The sequence below is a fragment of the Heterocephalus glaber genome, unplaced genomic scaffold, assembly GCF_053883595.1.
Source record: "Heterocephalus glaber isolate CG9 unplaced genomic scaffold, H.glaber_assembly_v1.0 deba00001553, whole genome shotgun sequence".
Lineage (NCBI taxonomy): Eukaryota > Metazoa > Chordata > Mammalia > Rodentia > Bathyergidae > Heterocephalus > Heterocephalus glaber.
The window spans coordinates 19807773-19825956 of NW_028258344.1; the positions used below are offsets into that span (position 1 = coordinate 19807773).

Below are 18184 nucleotides of genomic sequence, written 5' to 3' on the forward strand. Positions count from 1 at the left end.
CTATGTAGTTCAGGCTGGCCTTCAACCTGCAATGTAGCTCAGGTTGGCCTCCAGCTCATAATCCTCCTGCCTCAGCCTCCTGAATGTGAGATTACAGATGTGTGCTGACATGCTTAGCTCAAGCAATTGATTTTTTTAAAAAATACTAGTTAGTCTAGTCACTGTTGTTCTTTATTCTCTTCTTATCATGAACCCTTTCTGACACCTACTGGCAGGATTCTAGTAGCTTTCTGAATAAGTCTAAACATTCTAATTTCTTTTTCAACTCAGTTGATGTAATATTAACATCACAACACTGAAAAGGGTGTTTTCTGCACTCTTTCATGGTTAACTACTCATAAAAATGGTTGATGTTACTGTACTTTTTAAAGGGCATTTTCAGTCTGCTACTTATTTGGATGACTTGCATTTGATTTTTTCATATCTTATTCAGAGTGATTTTACTCTCCAATGTTAGAATTCTTGAATAATCTTGCACTTACTTGTACCACCTAACTTATGAAAATGATCTCATTGCAAAGCTCAAAAACATAATTGGTTTTCATGAAATAGTTCTTAAAACATTGGATATTATGACACCCAGAAAAATGAGGATAACATAGAGGCAATGTCACATGTGCAAATTATGCTATAATGGAACAATATCAAGTATATTATTATTATATATTTCAATGACATAAAATAAAGAAATGTTTTGCTATTTCACCAGTGAAAGTATAAACTTCTGTGACTGAAAATAGCTGTTTTAGGGAAGATAAAAACAAACTGTTTACTAGATTTAGAAACATTACCTTATCAACTTCATACAAATGTTATTGCAGAAAGTTCACTTTCTCAATTCCAGTATCCTATGATTTGGAAAAATTTGGTTGAATGGGGCTAACAGGTGTTTGTTTTTACTCTCTCATGATCTGACAAATTATATAAATGTTGATTATAGAAATGAACAGTGTAATGATAGGGAATCAGGCAGGGCTGTGTATTTGAACCTCCTATAAAGCTATTTGAAGATCCTTAGTTACTTAATTTTTTAAAACAAAAAATGCTCTAAGGGCAAAAAAATATATTAGTGTGTCGTTGAAAAATGTTTAATTCGATTAGGCACAGGAAACCATATCTTATTCCTTGTAAAAAAAAAAAAGTCTAACCAAGTGGGCATAATAGAGACCAGGAAAAGACTAGAGATAGGAGAAAAATTAAAAGAACATTCAATAACAGTAATGAATACATCTAATAAATAACTTACTGAGAAAAAGATAACATTGCTTCATGTAACTATCAAAGAGGAGAAAATCATTATAAATTCAGAGCAGAAGATCTTTATTTCATTGTAATTCTTATTGCAAATTTCCTTTCCTGATTGCTCTGTGGTCTTTTATAGATATCTTGGTTTTCCCTGTAATATTGAGAGAATAACTGTAGACATTTCTGTGTTCCTAGTTTTGTGTGTTAGAATTCATTTATATGATCTTTGGAAATTTTTGAAGTTTGACATTAAAATAAAATTTTTATATTATCACATTTTAAGTCACATTAGAAATTAAGCTTGAATTGCTTCTTTTTATTAGTATATATTTACAGTACATAATGTTCACATTCCTTATGTGAAGTTCGCACACGTTCTTTAACACATCTTAATTCTTTTTTCATCCCCTTTCCCCTCATTCCATCTCTCGATTCCCTACAGCACTCCTTTATTTTATGTCATTTACCAACAATATAGTGAATACCCAGCATCCAACTTGGAAGTAGGATATAGTGCATTTAATTAATGTTACTCTGATGTTTTCGATTCTCAGGTATAAAATATATAAAAAGTACAGAAACCTCTAAAATATACTATAGCATGATTAATGTTAGTATACATATTAATACAGAGCCTGCTGAAAATTTTTTAAAAAATGAAAGCATGTATATGCAGCCAAACCCTAGGACACTTGTAAACCATGAAGAATTCTTATAGAGTCCTCTATCTTTCCACTGCACGGTCCTCTATCAGCACACAGTAATCAAATGCACAACTCATGATAGCTAAATCTTAAAAGTGGCCTATATGTCCTTCAAGAAATTAAAGAAAATGTAGTATTTATACACAATGGAGTACTTCTCTGACATGAAGACATATAGGAAAATGGATGTACCTTAAGACCACTACATTAAGTGAAATAAATCAGACACACAAGTTTATATATTTCATGGTTTTTCTTATGTGAGAAACCCAAAATACAAATAAAGTAGAGAGCAAAATAAAGATAATAGGAAACAGGGAGATAGATCTTTTGCAAAAGGGAAGGAGATCTTGAGATGAAGAGAAGTGGGAGGGAGGGGAAGGAAAAAGGGATGAAAAAAGAATTACGATGTGTTATTGTGAATATAGCAATTCCCCATAAAGAATATAAACATTATTTACTGCAAACATGTATTAAAGGAAATAAAACTTTTTAAAAATTCCTACAAGAAAACCTTAGGATGAGATTATTTCACTGATGAATTCTTTTTTTTTTTTTTTTTTTTTTTTTTTTCTTTTTCTTTTTTTTGGTACCAGGGATCAAACTTGGGTCCTTGTGCTTGCGCAGCAGGTGGCGAAACCGCTGAGCTAAATCCCCGGCCCTTCACTGATGAATTCTAAAGAGCATTTTATTTATTTATGTTTGGTGTTTTGAGACAGAGTCTCACTATGTAGTTCATGCTGGACATGAACTCACTTAGTAGTGAAGGCTGTCCTCTAGCTTAAAGCAATTGTCCTATCTCAGCCTCCTGAGTGCTGGGATTACAGGCGTGCACTGCAAGCATTTTGAAAACAAGTTAACATGAACCCTTTAAAAATACTTTCTGGGGCCGGGGATTTAGCTTAGTGGTCCCAGAGCCTGCCTTGGAAGCACAAGGTCCCAAGTTCAATCCCCGGGCCCCCCACCAAAAATAAAAATATTTTCTAATATTCAAGAGGAGGAATTATTTCTTAACTTACTCTACATGGCCAGTATTAACTGTGATTCTGAAATGTGGCAAAGTTATCAGAAGAAAAGACAACTACAGACCTATAACTTTATAAACATTAAACACACAAAATCCTTAACAAAATGCTTGCAAAACATATAAAACAACATAAAAGTGGACTACACAGTATAAACCAATAAGATTCATACAAGTTAAACCAGTAATGTTGTTCTCAGAAATGGAATGGTAATTCAACATTAAAAATTCAACATGTGGTACAAGAGTAAGGATAAAAACCACGTGACTTTCTCAGTAACCATTTAAAAAATCATTTGTCAAAATCCAAGGCACTTTAATCACAAAAATCACTTAATAAGGTACAAGTAGAAGTAAACTTGCTCAGCCAGGAAAAGTTCATCTATGAAAAACTCTTTATCTATCACCCCACTAATACTTGAAGACTGAAAGCATTTCCCCCACTATTGGAAACAAGATAAAGACACCTGTTTTTGTTCTTTCTCTTTATTTATTTACTTTTTTTACTGAAGACTTAGCCAGAGCAGCAAAGCAAAAAACTAGAAGGAAAAGGTATTCCAACTGTAAAATAAGAAGTAAAACTATTTCAGTTTTCAGAGACCATGATGTTGTACGTAGAAAGACCTCAAGAAAACCCTGAAAGTTATTACAGCCAATAAGTATGTTCAACAAGACTACAGAATTCAGAGTCAATATATAAAAATCACTTGATTACTATGCATTAACATCAAATATTCTGCAAATAAAATTAAGAAAGCAGTTCCATTAATAATAATGTTGAATGAAACAATAAGGGATAAATATAACAGAAATATAAGAGTGTACTCTAAAAACTACAAAAAATTGAATAGTTAAATAGAAAGATATTTCATGTTCATGGATTGGGACAGTTAATATTGTTAAGATGGTAATACAGTATTCCTCAAATTGATCTACAGATTCAACACAATCTTCACAAAATTCCAGTTGTTTTTTCAAAACTTGACAAGACAGTGCTAAAGTTCATATGAATATGCAAAGGACCTAAACTAGGGAAGAGATTAAAAAGTAAAAAATAAATTAAAAAGAGTTGAAGGATGCACAGTTTATGATTTCAAAACTTACTATAAAGATTCAGTAATTAACTATATAATACAAACATAAAGATGGATATAATGATGTGTGAAGTGGAATTAATAGTCTAGAAATAAACCCATACATTTATGGTTAATTGAATTTTGACAAGGCACTAAGACATTTCAATGTCAGAAACTGTAATCTTTTCAAAAATTGTATTAGAACAACTGAAAAACTACATGCAAAAGAATAAAGAACTCTTGACTAAAACTGTTTATAGAAAACTCAAAATGACCAATGATCTAAAGGTAACAGCTAAAACTATCAAACTACTAGAAGAACATAGCTTTACACCTTCATGATTTTGGAGCAGACGATTGACTCTTGTATGAGTTAATGACAGCATACAAGACAAAATAAGAAATGTTAGATTTAAACAAAATTTACAAGCTTTTGTTTCAAAGAACGTTATCATGAGAGTTAAGAGAAAATCCACAGAATGAGTGGTAATATTTGCAAATAATGTGTCTCATGTAGTCTAGTGTCCAGAGTAAAGAAACTCTACTATACCTTAGTAATAGGATGCATAACTCACTTAAAAATGGACAATTTGAATACATATGTCTCCAAAGAAAATATGTAACTAATAAGCATATAAAAATATGCTCACCATCATTAGTCATTAGAAAAAATATAACTGAAAACAATGAGACAATACTTTATACTCACCATGAGGAAATAAGACAGAATGCAACAAGTACAGTAAAGATGTGGGGAAATGGAAATCTTATGTATTCCTGGGTGGAATGTAAAATGATGCAATCACTTTAGGAAAATGTTTGGTAATTTCTTTAAAAAATTAGAAAAAGTTACCATTTGAAGGAAAAATTTCTCTCCCAGAGATGTACCTAAGAAATGTAAAATATGTATTAATATAAAGAATTATATAACAATATTTATAGGAACATGTTTTATTAATGCTAAAGATTAGAAATAATCCAGTTGCATCATCTGAACAAAATTGATATGTATCCGTATAATAGAATATTGTTAAGCCATAAGAAATGAAGCACTGATAGTTTTTGTAGTTCTGATACTACAGCAGGTATGAACCTTGAAACAGCTGAGTGAAAGAAGCAACATTTGTGCACACAAAATACTGTAGAAGTCTATTCATATGAACTGTCCAGAATGAGAACATTTAACATAGAAAGGTACAGATCAATGGGTTTCAGGAACTGGAGAAGGTAAGATGAACATGATTGCTAATGTAAGTGTGTTTTGGGGAAGTGATAGTAATGTTCTAAATTTGGTAGAGATACTGGTTGCCCAACCTTTTGAATAAACTTAAAATGACTGAATCATAAATAAATACACTTATGCAATATATTTTATATATTTATATATTATAAAAATATAATTCATGTTTATACATTCATATGTATTTATTTTTTATAATTATGATGTACTAGAATTTCCCAGAGAAATTCTGATTAATAAAATAAAACAATAAAATTCTGATTAATAAAATAATGAAGGAAGCCTGGGATTTTAAAGAATATAATAAAACTATAGAAGAATATAATAAAGAATATTACAATATTATATTTATAATATATAATATTATATTTAAAGAATATAATAAAAGAATATAATAAAACTATAGTAATTCAAAAAGTTTTATGCTATTTGGTGTACAATAGATCCATAAGACAAAATAGAGTCCAAATATATTCCTAAACATACAAACACAATTTTTTTGCCTACATGGAGATTGTGTCAGATCGTTGCTAAAAGATACTTTATTTGATAATGGTATATAGACAACACTGTTCCATCAGAGAAAAGTATTATATTAGGAATTTGATTTCACATATTATGTCAAAGTATATTCCACATAAACTTTAGATAAATTTCAATTGATAAAAATTATATCTGTATTTATATAATATGATTTTTGAAATATATGTACACTGTGGAATGGCTAAATTGAGATCACTGACATGTACATTATCTCACAAATGTTGTGGTAAAAACATTTAAAATATACTCTTTTAGTAATTATAAAGTATACAATACACTGCTATTTATTCTGGTCACCATATTGTAGAGTAGGTCATTTAAACTTGTGAAACACAGTTTTAAACATAAAATTAATGAATATATGAAAGTTTTATTAAAAACAGAGAAATTGGGACAGTAAAATTTGAAACTTTAAAACATCTGCATGCTCAAAATAGTAGTTTATATAATGTATTCAAAATAAATATTAATTTTAATGTAATAAAGAAAGTTTTTATCGAAAAAACAAACAAACAAACAAACAAACAGCAACCAGCCAGATGGGCAAAAGACATAGTATGTAGTGCGAATTAAAAATTAAACTTTTAAACATATAGTAAACTACCTGATCTATACAAATAACTAAGGAAATGCAAATGTGTACATTAATATAATATTTCGACTATTCCATTTAGCAAAAATAGAAATGTATCTGGTATTGATAAGCCTGAAAAAATATTATACTATTAACATATATTGTTAGTGAGCTTATAAAATTTTAATCATGTTGTAGTAATATGACTCAAACGATAAAATGTTTATACACTTTAATTAAAGGGTTGTGTCTCTAAAGGACTCAAACATTTTTAGCCATGATGTTCCAAAACTACTTTTATTACCATTTTTTGTATTAGCAAATTACTGGAAAAATAAAATCTATGAGTAGGATAGAAATTTAATATATGACAATATGAACGTATTTCCTGGATATATTTTTCAAACAAAGAACTTAGCAATATTTCAAAATGTATAGTACAATTAATGTGTATTTTAAAGTATATAACCTATACTTGCACTTTTTACATGCATAGATGTTCTTTGAATATATACATCGTAACTCCAAAATAATGATGCCACTAGGAGGGGTAGTTTGGGATCTGGAAGAAAAAGTCTACTTTTCATAGAGAATACTTTATAGGTAAATAATTGTCAAATATTTGAAGAAAATTTGTGTGATAAAGAAAAACAATAAAAAATAGACTTTGATATTAGATAGTGCTCTATTTGTGTTTGGCTTTGTTGCTACCACATCTTGAGCAATTATCTAAACTTTCCAAGCCTCTGTTTCTTCTCTGTAAAATAAAGATAAAAATAGTGGTCACCCATGCCACAATTGTAAGCATTAAATAAGACAAAATAGACAAAGTACTATAGGGCCAAGCACTGAATGAGCATTCAGTTAATGTCATATATTTTTTATATTACTGATAGTAACAGTAAGAGCTTAAGATGATTGGATGCAAATGCTTCCAATAAGAGATGTCAAGATATTCTTTCATTGGTTACTGGTCTAGATTAAAGCTTCCTAATTCTGGTGCCATGACAAGCTAATGTGTCATAGTCATTGGTGCTTGTTTTGTGAGTAATTTGTTACTTTTATAATGGTTTATCAAAGTTTGAGGGGTGGTGCTGAATCAGTGCTGTGCTTATAAAAATTCCCTGTCTCTTACCTATACAATTTGTGTTGGAGAAAGAGGCGTGGAGTTGCTTATACCCAGTGTTGTGAATTGTGGAGGTGTCTGGGTGTGCTAGTGGGAGTGAGATACGAATGGGTGAATGAAATGACCACAGCTATAATCTTCTGCTGTGAATGAGAACTAGTGTAAAGCCAGCAAACAGGAGGTCTGAGGTCAACTAAAGGTCTAAGAGTTATTGTAGACTATTTTCAGAGTAAGTGACTCTAAGTTGCCCCCATAATCCTAAAAGCAAATAAAATTCTGGGCATAATAAGGAAAGAAAACAGAAAATGTAATCCTACCCTTTATATTAAAAACTGTTTCTGCCTTTAAAATGCAACTGTAGTTGTAGATATTAAATCTCAAGGGAGATACATTCATAGAATATATGTATATATATCAAGTGCTATTAAATGCTTATTACCATGCCAAAAGTCATGAATGTTTTCATAGTGCTTGATATATGTACACATAAAGTATGATCGAAAAGTGTGGTGAATATCTAAATTTTTAAAAATTATTAAAGTAAAAGACACATTGTCATTAACCCCTTTCAAAATACTCTCCTTCTTTAGAACACATTTATCTAATCATTCTTGCCATTTTCTGAAGCAGTTCTGGAAGTCCTCATCTGTGAGCGTCTTTAGTTGGATAGTCATGCTGCTTTGAAGTCCTGAATTGATTCAAAATCTTTACGTTTCATAGTAATTTTGACTTTGAAGAAGAGCCAGAATTCCTATGGTGTCAGATCTGGCACATGAGGATGCACAATGTTTTTACTAGCCTGCGGTCCATAGAAGTATTCACCATAGTTTTGATCACACCTTAAAACACAGATAAAATAGGAATTCCAGAACTGTTTCAGAGGGGCAGAATGATGAAATTTGTTCAAAGTCAAGGTAAGTGTTTTGAGGGAGATTAATAGTAATATATCTTTTACTGAATTAAATTTTTAAATTTAAACATTCACCATGTATTTTATTACACTTCATACACACACACACACACACACACACACACACACATTTGGGACCAGAGTAATTTATTCTGTCATCAGCACTGCATAAGTGATATTGATTATCTGCAGCATACAATGCCGTTTACAAAACAACCTAGTTTCCTGGGCATCAAATTATATTTTGAGATTAATGTAGTATAATTCTTTAATCAATAATGCAAAATAGAAAGAAACGGTCCAATGGGGTAGGGGTAGTGGGAGAGTCAGGGGAAAGGAAAGAAGGGAAAGGAAGAATGATGAGAAATGGAAAAAATGGAAATAAAGTCCTTGTAAATAGCGAAGGGTTGAGGGAGTGAAGGGAGGGCTAGGAATGGGGAAAAAATAAGAACCAAGATGCACTATGTAAAGGTACAATTCCCAATGAGAAAAGTAATTGTGTTGTATACCTACAATGTACCAATAAAAAAATTGAATAAAAAAATGTAGTCTAATTCTTACTAATTTTGGAAATTTTCTCTATGTTCATTTTCTGTTTATGTTTTGTCTAAATTGTGTATTTGGACTTCTGTTGGTGATTTATCCGTGATTCATGGGATTGTGATAGCTAGTTTGAACTTCTCATCTCTCTGACTCTATGGTGTTATACTTTTGAGCTGTGTCTGTTCTATTTAGTGTTGCATGAGTGGGGAGAATGGTGGATATTGCTTAATTCCACTAATTAAAGAAGATGATTATAGAAATCTGTCAGACTTGAGATATATATTCAATTCTTAAAAACTCCCTATGACCCTCACTGAAAAAAATTTCTTTTTGGAGGATTTTATGGATAACTTACTAGAGTTTTGAGAGAAGGAAGTATCTATTTTCTTTTGTTGATATTTTATAAAAAGTTTCAGGCCTTAAGGGCAGGTACTGGTTTTGGCAACTGAATATTTGATGTAGTTACTGATTTATAAACCCGAGTCTTTTACTAACTTGTCAGTGGACCTTTGACAAATAAGTCACTTAACCTCTTTGTTTCCTGAACCACAAAATGAAGGAGAGTTTGAGATGTCTCTAAGCTCCCTGCTAGCCACGCCTCTTGGATTCTTTTATACTATGAATTTCTTGCTTCCAGACCACGTTAGGATTATGCAAATGGTTTCAGGGTTATCTGTGGTCTAGCATGAGTTAGGTTCTCTCTCTGCTTCACTCTTTAGCCCTTTTCCAGGACAATGTAAACAGTACAAAGGTTTCAAAAGTTTAGAACCTGAAAACTAGACTATTTTAAAGCTATATTCCTGAAATGTGGACAGTTAAAGGAAAATATGTAACAATATTGTTTTATTTTTCCAGCTTTTGCCTCAATTTCACTGCCTTGTCCTTAAGAAACAAGTATTAATATGTTTCATGACAGTCATTGTAAAATTCATAATAAAAGAGTTGTAAAAAATGAATATAATATGAGTCACAAATACACCATATTTGTGAGTTCTTGCTACTTTTTCCATCGAGTTTAAACATTTTCAGGGGAACAGTGTGATGAATCCATTTAAATGCCAGTTACATTTTAAATGCTTTGTAGATACACAAACTGAATAATAAACTGCTTTTTACTCAGTGATTTAAGTGGAATGACCCTTGACATTCTGTTAGTATAACTAACAGTATGTGTTAATGAAGGTTTTTTTTTTATTAAGAAAAAATATCTGGAGAGTTTAGGATTCATGGAAGCAAAATTAAACTGTCAAAATTAGTTTAGTAAATTTTTATCTCTTACTGAAAATCAGTGTTTTGCATTTTAAAATCTTGTATTTTCTTTTAGGATCATTAGGCAAGTAACTTAAGATCAAGTTATGTAGTGCAGAGAATTTTATCTTTTTCCCCCTACAGTTGCACATCAATCTTCTATGTAGTTTGGAAATTAGAGAAGTTGTGATTTTAAGAATCTGAATTTGAAAGTTCAAACTAATTTCATTGGTTTGTAAGATAAAAACAATAAACTCTATTATAAAATGTGTAAAAGGGTTTAGTAAATATTAAATACTAAGTTTAGGAAGGAAGGAACGCTTATGTTCTATTTTAAGCAGATATTTATCTTACATTTGAACTCTTCCCTCATTTTATCCTTTGACTAATGCTGTACAAAAGCAAGTCTCTGATTAATATTTAAATGCACATGGGGAGAAATAGGTAACCTAATCAAAGAAAATAATTAACAAACCACCTCAATCTCATACACTTTAATTCCTATAAGGAAGCATATATCTTGATTACTACAATATCATTCCCTTTGACCTCCTTTCTAATTCAACGCCTAATAGATTTCATCATGGATCTAGCTCGATAACATTTAATTATAATTTCTGAATGTATTTTTTCCCTAAATTCCATTTTTCTTTCTTCTCATACAATACCAAGAGGTTACTTGCAAGGATTATTTTTCCCATTCCAGACAATTTTGTGATAGAATTCAAGGACAAATTCTCACAGCCTAAGTGGGAATCACTGAAACGCTTTGGGCAAAGCAGATAAAACAAAAGTTTGTTAGGCAGAGATTTTAAAAAAGAGACACATTTCCATGCATTAACTAACTTAGAATGACATTCATGTTCTGATGGTTGAACACTACAACTTTATTTAGGTTGAAAAATTATGTATGTATATGAAAAATATGTTCATAAAATTCTACATGTATATGTGTTTGTTTATGTTTGAGTGTGTGAAATATGCATTTTGTACATTTATATGAATTATAGGGACTATAGATAAGATTCCAGGATATTGCTATGTATAATCGACCTACTTGTATTCTTTTTGATATTATTACAATCTCTTTCTATATGACTTTATCAGTGGGGAATGACATGTATTGACTTTTACAAGTATATACGTTATGTAAAGTTTACATTTTAAACTTAATGTCATCAGATATGTCCATGAGTCTTTGATGATTTATACTTTTTGAATCATTATTATGATTATTTTCCTATTCCAAAACAATAATTATGCCGTATATTACTAAATATTATCCTTTATTTAAGGATTTACTTTTTTGTTTTGTTTGCATTATTTATTTGTAGTACTGTAGAGTACAGCTATGGCTCCCTGCATTCTAGGCAAGAGCTCTACCATTGAGCAAATCCCCCAACCACTCCCTCTTTTTAAAGTTTTGTTTTGAAACAAAGGAGTTGCCTAGGCTGGCCTCAATTTGTGTCCTCCTGCCTCAGCCTCCTGAGTAATGCCTTATAGTCATGTAGCAGGAGGTCCAGTCTAAAGGTTTACTTTTTATATTTGTCCTTAATGTGTATATATTTATAATTGGGTTTTTGTTCCATGATTTCTATCATTACAATCAATCAGGATCATCTAAAAATAATATTTTAGTTGCTGATTGGCCTAGAATCTGTTCTTTATTTCATTTATGTATTATATTTTGTTCTGACAGCATGATTTACATAATACTATTTATTTTCTTTTTATGTTCAGACTTTTTGTATGGCTAATCTTAGAAAATGTTTATGAGCAATTTGCAAAAATTGCTCATAAATAAATGCTTTCTAATTGTTGGGTGGTGGCTTTTGCATATGTCCATTCAATTACTTTAGTTTTTTCTGTTTCATCTATTAATTGCAAAAAAAATTTTGTATAAAATATTTCTATGACAGTGTTGATTTGTCTTTTTAAAAAATTTTATCCATTTTTTACTTTATATATTTCTAATCTATGTGATTATCTATACTAAAGCTCAGAAATTTTACATCTTCCTGAGAGATGAATTGTGGCAGGTTAGCAATACATTGTGATCTTGCTTCTCTTCTATATTTTTTCTTGAAATCTCCTTTGTCTAATATTAATATAAAATTTTATATTATATCGGCCTTTTATATGTTTCTATTCTTTTACTTTCAATTTATCATGATTGGCGTTTTCTTTTTATCTAGCATAAGATTTTGTTAATTTTTAATTATTTTAGAAAATTATCAATTTTTTAATGGCATATGAGATTTATAATGCTTGCTAATACATACTGTATTTTTTGTGATCTTTAAAATTCTTTTATCTCACAATTCTTTTAACTTTTTGTATTGAGCACCTTTGTTTCCATTCTGTACCCGTATTTAACCTTTATTATCCATAAATTAAATATATTTCAATCATTAAATTAAAAAATTTAAATTGCTTCACTTGTTTAAAATCGATATCTGAACTTGTTCTATAAATTAGTCCAATAAATACTTTAAGGATTATCCCTTTCTCAACTTAAATGTTATTGTTAATCATACTTTAATTATTTGCTTTATCTTATATTTAGCAATGTCTATATTGCCTTGCTTACTAGTATTTTCAATATTCTATTTCTAGTTAAGCACAGACTCTGGAGTCATAATGACTAAACTATATTTCTTACTGTATAACTTATAAGATATATACCTTTTTGAATATTTAAAAATGTTCTTCCTTTTATGTTTAATTTGTTCTTCTTTGTATAATTTCTTCAGTTTCTCAGTATGCTACATGGGGTTAGGTCACTGATTGTAGATCATGCTTTTTTCTTATATAACCATTTTGTATTAGAATTTTCTGGAGAAACAAAATCAAAGTGTAGTATACATAATTATATATGGAATATATTCGTATATATGAATATTATATATACATACTCACACCCAATACTATTATGGAGGCAAGATGTCCCATAATATAGCATCTGAAACCTGGAGAACCTGTGGTGCATTTCAATCCAAGTCCAGTAGCCTGAAAACACTGGAAGTGAGTGGAGGGGAGAAGGAAAGGTAATGATAAATCCCACTTGGACTCAAAGGAACAAGGAGTAGGAGTGCCAGTGTCCAAGAGCAGAAGAAGATGGACATCCTAGTTCAAACAGAGAGAATGAATTCACCCTTTGTCCACCTTTTTGTTCTATTTGGACATCTCCATGGATTAAGTGATACCCAGAAACCTTTGTGAGGGACATTTTCTTTACTCAGTCTATTGATTCAAATGCTAATTTCCTGCTGAGTCCTGGAATTATAGGCATGTACTACCTAGCCTGCATCCTACTTTTTTTATTTGAAGTTTATTTCACTGTTCAAGATAAGGTCCATCTTCATGAATATTCCTTGAACAATGGAATAGATTGGTTTTGGGGGGTTTTTTTTGATGTTGGGTGAAGTATTTTTATACATGTAAAGTAGATAAATCTGGTTGATTATTTTCCTTAAGTTGTGTATATTGTTAAGGAGTTTCTACCTTTTGTTCTATCAGTTAATGAGAGAATAGTGCCAAAGTATGTAATTGTTATTATGAATATACCTATTTTTACTTTGGGGTTTATGAATTTATGTTTCATATAATTCATAGCTCTTTTGGTATGTATATGCATATTTAAGATTTTTATAGTATTTTGAATAATTGACTTTTATCTTTATATAAGATCACATTTTATTCCTAATCATATTACTTGCTCTAAAATCTTTTGTCTGAAATAATACATAGTAATAATTCTGTTTTACTTAGTGATTGCATGATATATGTTTTCTCTTTTTTAACCTTTAATATACTTATTTCTTTATATTAATAATGGGTTATATAGATAGCATAATTTGGTATTACTGTTTCTCAATATAATCTGACATCTATATTTTAGTTTTTATATTTAGATGAAGCAATAATATATATTCTGTCTTCTATTTTTCATTGGAATGGTAATAATTCTCATTTCTCTATTATAAATTACTTATTGTAATGATATGTGCAGCAAAATAAAACCATTTAGTGAAAGACACTTTATGTGGTGTTGTCTTAAATCGGTGGAAATAGTGATACTTCTTTAAGAAGCAATGGCACAGCAGATTAATTTTTTAAACTCTTTATTGAAGTGTAATATAGATACAGAAAAGCCCTCATGTCATAAGTATATAGCTTGATAAAATTTCATGACTATACACAACCATGCATCCACAGGTTAGGATTTAAGCACAGAGATATGCATGTCCTTTGAACACCTATGGTGAACACACATTTCACATGGTTTGTTTTCCTACTATTGTATTTATTAAACAAAAACATATAGTAAACATTATAGGTACAGTACTCTACTTGGCACCATAGTTTATGAATAACTATGCAAGGTTTTAGTCTAGAAGAAATTGCAGTGAACTTGGGAGACCTATGAAAGGGATGGTTAGCCAACATTCTACAATTTCATGCCCAACTTTATCTTCCTAAGTGAGGAAAAACAACTCAGGAAATCACAAACTCAACCTGATTAAGATGGTCCTGAGGAATGTGTCATCATTTAATTTTGTGTCGTTCAGTTGTGAGGTTCTAGCTTATATATTTATGTCTATATGACACGTGCTTTTTAGAATTGTAGTAGTCATTAATTTATCAAAGTGATGACACTATAAAATAGGTATGTGAAGTACAATACTTGTTTACAGCACACAGGATAAACTGGATGAGAGAAAGGATGGAGGAAGTACAAGGCTATTGTACCCTGCATAGCAACTGATTTCATCTTGAATTAGGTAGACAGTGAGAATGATTAAATAGGGATAAGTAAAAAAAGTGTTATTAAGTATTAATCAACATGATGTGGTTATTGAATTGATGAGATTAAAGTAGACAGAATTTTCTGTAATTGTTTTACATGTAACAAATGTTTCATATATACATATATATTTGTATTTGTAATTATATGTTATTGGAAGAATAATTATACCAAAGAAATGTAGGGAAATCAGAAAGGCAAAACTTTTCTTTTTCAGTGGTGTAAATTCCACTATATATATATAATATATATATATACACCCATATATAGACATATATGATCTAAAGATACTAGTAATAACCTGCTTCATAATGATAGTTTGGGCATAATGTGTTTGGCACTTGTTTACCATCCTTCCTTCAGCTGCAGTTCTAGATGTGTGAGAAAAAATGAGACAAACGACGTCATAACACTTAGTCCATGTTAGGAAGTAATGAAATAAACCGCTGTCACTGTCTTCACAGTTCTAACCAATCACACCTTTCATATTCTCCCTCATCAATATCTCAGCCTTCATGAACAATTGCTTTCATGTTTAAACTACCTCTGGATCCAGAAATACTTGGATTGTGCCACTTGACTTATCACTTCAAAGCCAGGTGGTTCCCTATGCTCCCCTGTGCCATTTTATTAGCCTCAATATAATGTAATTACATTTTTGTCTTGTAATTATATTATCACAACAAAGTTCTACTGTTTGAGGCATAAAAGTAATCTATGGAAAAATATTTTATACGTTCAACAGCTGAAGGTAAAAAATATGTTTTGCAAAGGCATATCCTCAGTTGGTATGATATATTTCTAAATAGTAATGATAATTTTAAATGCCTGAGATTTTGTAGGAAAAGATAAAAGCAGCAAAATACATACTGGAACCTTGAAGAATGTTGGTATGTGTAAGGTCGATGAAGAAAAGCAAAAAATGGAAGATAGAAAAGAGTTGATGATAATATAATTTTAACTAGAAACAGTTATTACATTTGGCAAGTCAAGAGGTAGATTTAAAGTAAAGCTAAGGAAACTAAAATTTCAAGGCCATCTTTTGCATAAGCTCCTTCTAAGTCCCCAGGTGAGATTGTTTCTAATAATTCATTCTTTTTCAAGACTCTTCTCAAAATCTTACTATCTTTAGGCCAGTGTAATGGTGCAGTCTTGTAATCCCAGCACTCGAGAGACTAAGGCAAGTGTATTGTCATGAGTTTGAGGCCAGCCTGAGCTATTTATTGAGTTCAAAGCCAATCTGAACTACATAGTAAGACCTCGTCTCTAAATCTCTATATATGTACATATATAGATAGATATATAGTATTAGCTTCAGACCTTATGAAACTAGCAGTTTTTCTGCTTCTTATTAATTTTACTTATTGTTATTTAAAAATAGCAGTAATGTCATGAAAATTATTCTCATAGATACTATACTGTTTTTTTTTTTTTCTGGGAATGGTATCTGCTGCCTTGTGGGCAAACTCTGGCACCGAGCACCCCAGGCCCTGATATGCTCTTAATACTTAAGTAAAACATATAAATATTCCTGACCCTAGCATTTTGGCATAAATATAAATTGAGTGGCTCTAAATTCTATTTATTTGTGGTTTATTAAAACTATTCTAGAGGTCAACATCTATGATCTAGAATAAAAATTCCTTTCTTTTTGTTCTTTCCTTCCCGCCTTCCTGATTTCCTGCCTTCATGCATTTCTTACCTTCCTTCCATCTCTTCTACCCTTCCTCTCCCCTTTATCCCCTTCCTTCCTTCTTTCATCCTTTCTTTTTACCATAATTGAAGGGAAAACAGAACATGGTGTCTGTTATCATAGTGCATATGTATCACTGAAAATTAAATTGCCCCAATTAATGTGGGTGTAACTGCTTGACTGAACAAACATTCCATATACTGTCATAATTTAAATTCATAGTTATATTAATGCTGCATGCTTTTTTTTTTTTTTAAATTACAGATTTAGAAATAGAGTTCTTACTTTGGAGTCCTGGAACTGAAAAGTTATTGTTGGTTTCCTATATGAAACAAAATGATTTGTAAATTTTTGCAAGTTGTTTCAATGAAATGGATGAACAAAAACGGAATGAATTTTTTAGTATATATTAATTATTTTTTTACATTTAAAACTCAAATACCAATAACAAAAGTATATTCACACAGCATTTTAAAGGTTCTTAGTGCCTCAACAAATTGAAACAGGATTTAAAAATATATATTTTTAAAAAGATTTTGTAATTCTCAGAAAGTTCTTTGTCTCAAGTTGTAATTAATAAGTTACACAGCTTGCTGAATTGCTTTCTTTTTTATTGTTTTATTGTAAAATGGCAATAGTACTGCAAATAGCTCTTTACAGTCAATCTTCATTATTTGCACGTTCCATATTTGCAAACTTTTCTACCCTCTCATATTTATTTTTAACTTCAAAATCAATTCTCAAGGGACTTTTACCATAATTTCTGGTGAAAGTTTGAATTGCTTGATGTGCATATTCCCCACTGATGTTAAACAATGCTCTCTCAGGTCTTAGACTGTAAACAAGTTCCATTTCACTATATTTTTAGTGCCCTGTTGTCATAGTTTTTGTGCTTTTTATTGACTGTTTTGCTATGAAAAATAGCCCCCCTTCAGAATGTTGATGTACACTCCATGTTCATCACATCAAGAGGGTTATGATGTGCCTTATGGAGAAAATTCATGTTAGAAAAAAAACTTTACCCAGATGAGTTATGCTGCAGTTGTTGGTGAGTTTAATATTAATGAATCAAAAATATGTATTAAGTAAATATCTTTAAACATAAATATTCATAAAATGAAGGTGGCAGAGAGGGTGGTTTATAAGCATGCAACGAGCAGAGACTTTCAGAAACATAATCCTTATTTCCTCCAGCGTTTGCTAATACAGACTTCATGATGACTTAAAAGAAAAGAATTCCACAAATGATGAGAATCAGCTGTATGTATGTATGCATGTATGTATATGTATATGTGTATGTATGTGTACCACCTACCCACAACCTATCCACACTTACAGATATATAGATGTGGGTCTATTGTTTTTGAATTTAGGCATTTAAAATAGGAAATCATTACAGTTTGCAAAAACAAAATCATATTTTGACCATTAATAAATTAATTAAATTGTAA

At 30.6% G+C, this 18184-nt stretch overlaps 1 protein-coding gene across 1 annotated transcript in view; it reads left to right on the forward strand.

Moving 5' to 3' along the window:
• Hnf4g (hepatocyte nuclear factor 4 gamma) overlaps positions 1-18184 on the forward strand; it is a 136903-nt gene that overhangs the window by 81941 nt on the left and 36778 nt on the right. The gene's annotated exons all lie outside the window — the stretch shown is intronic.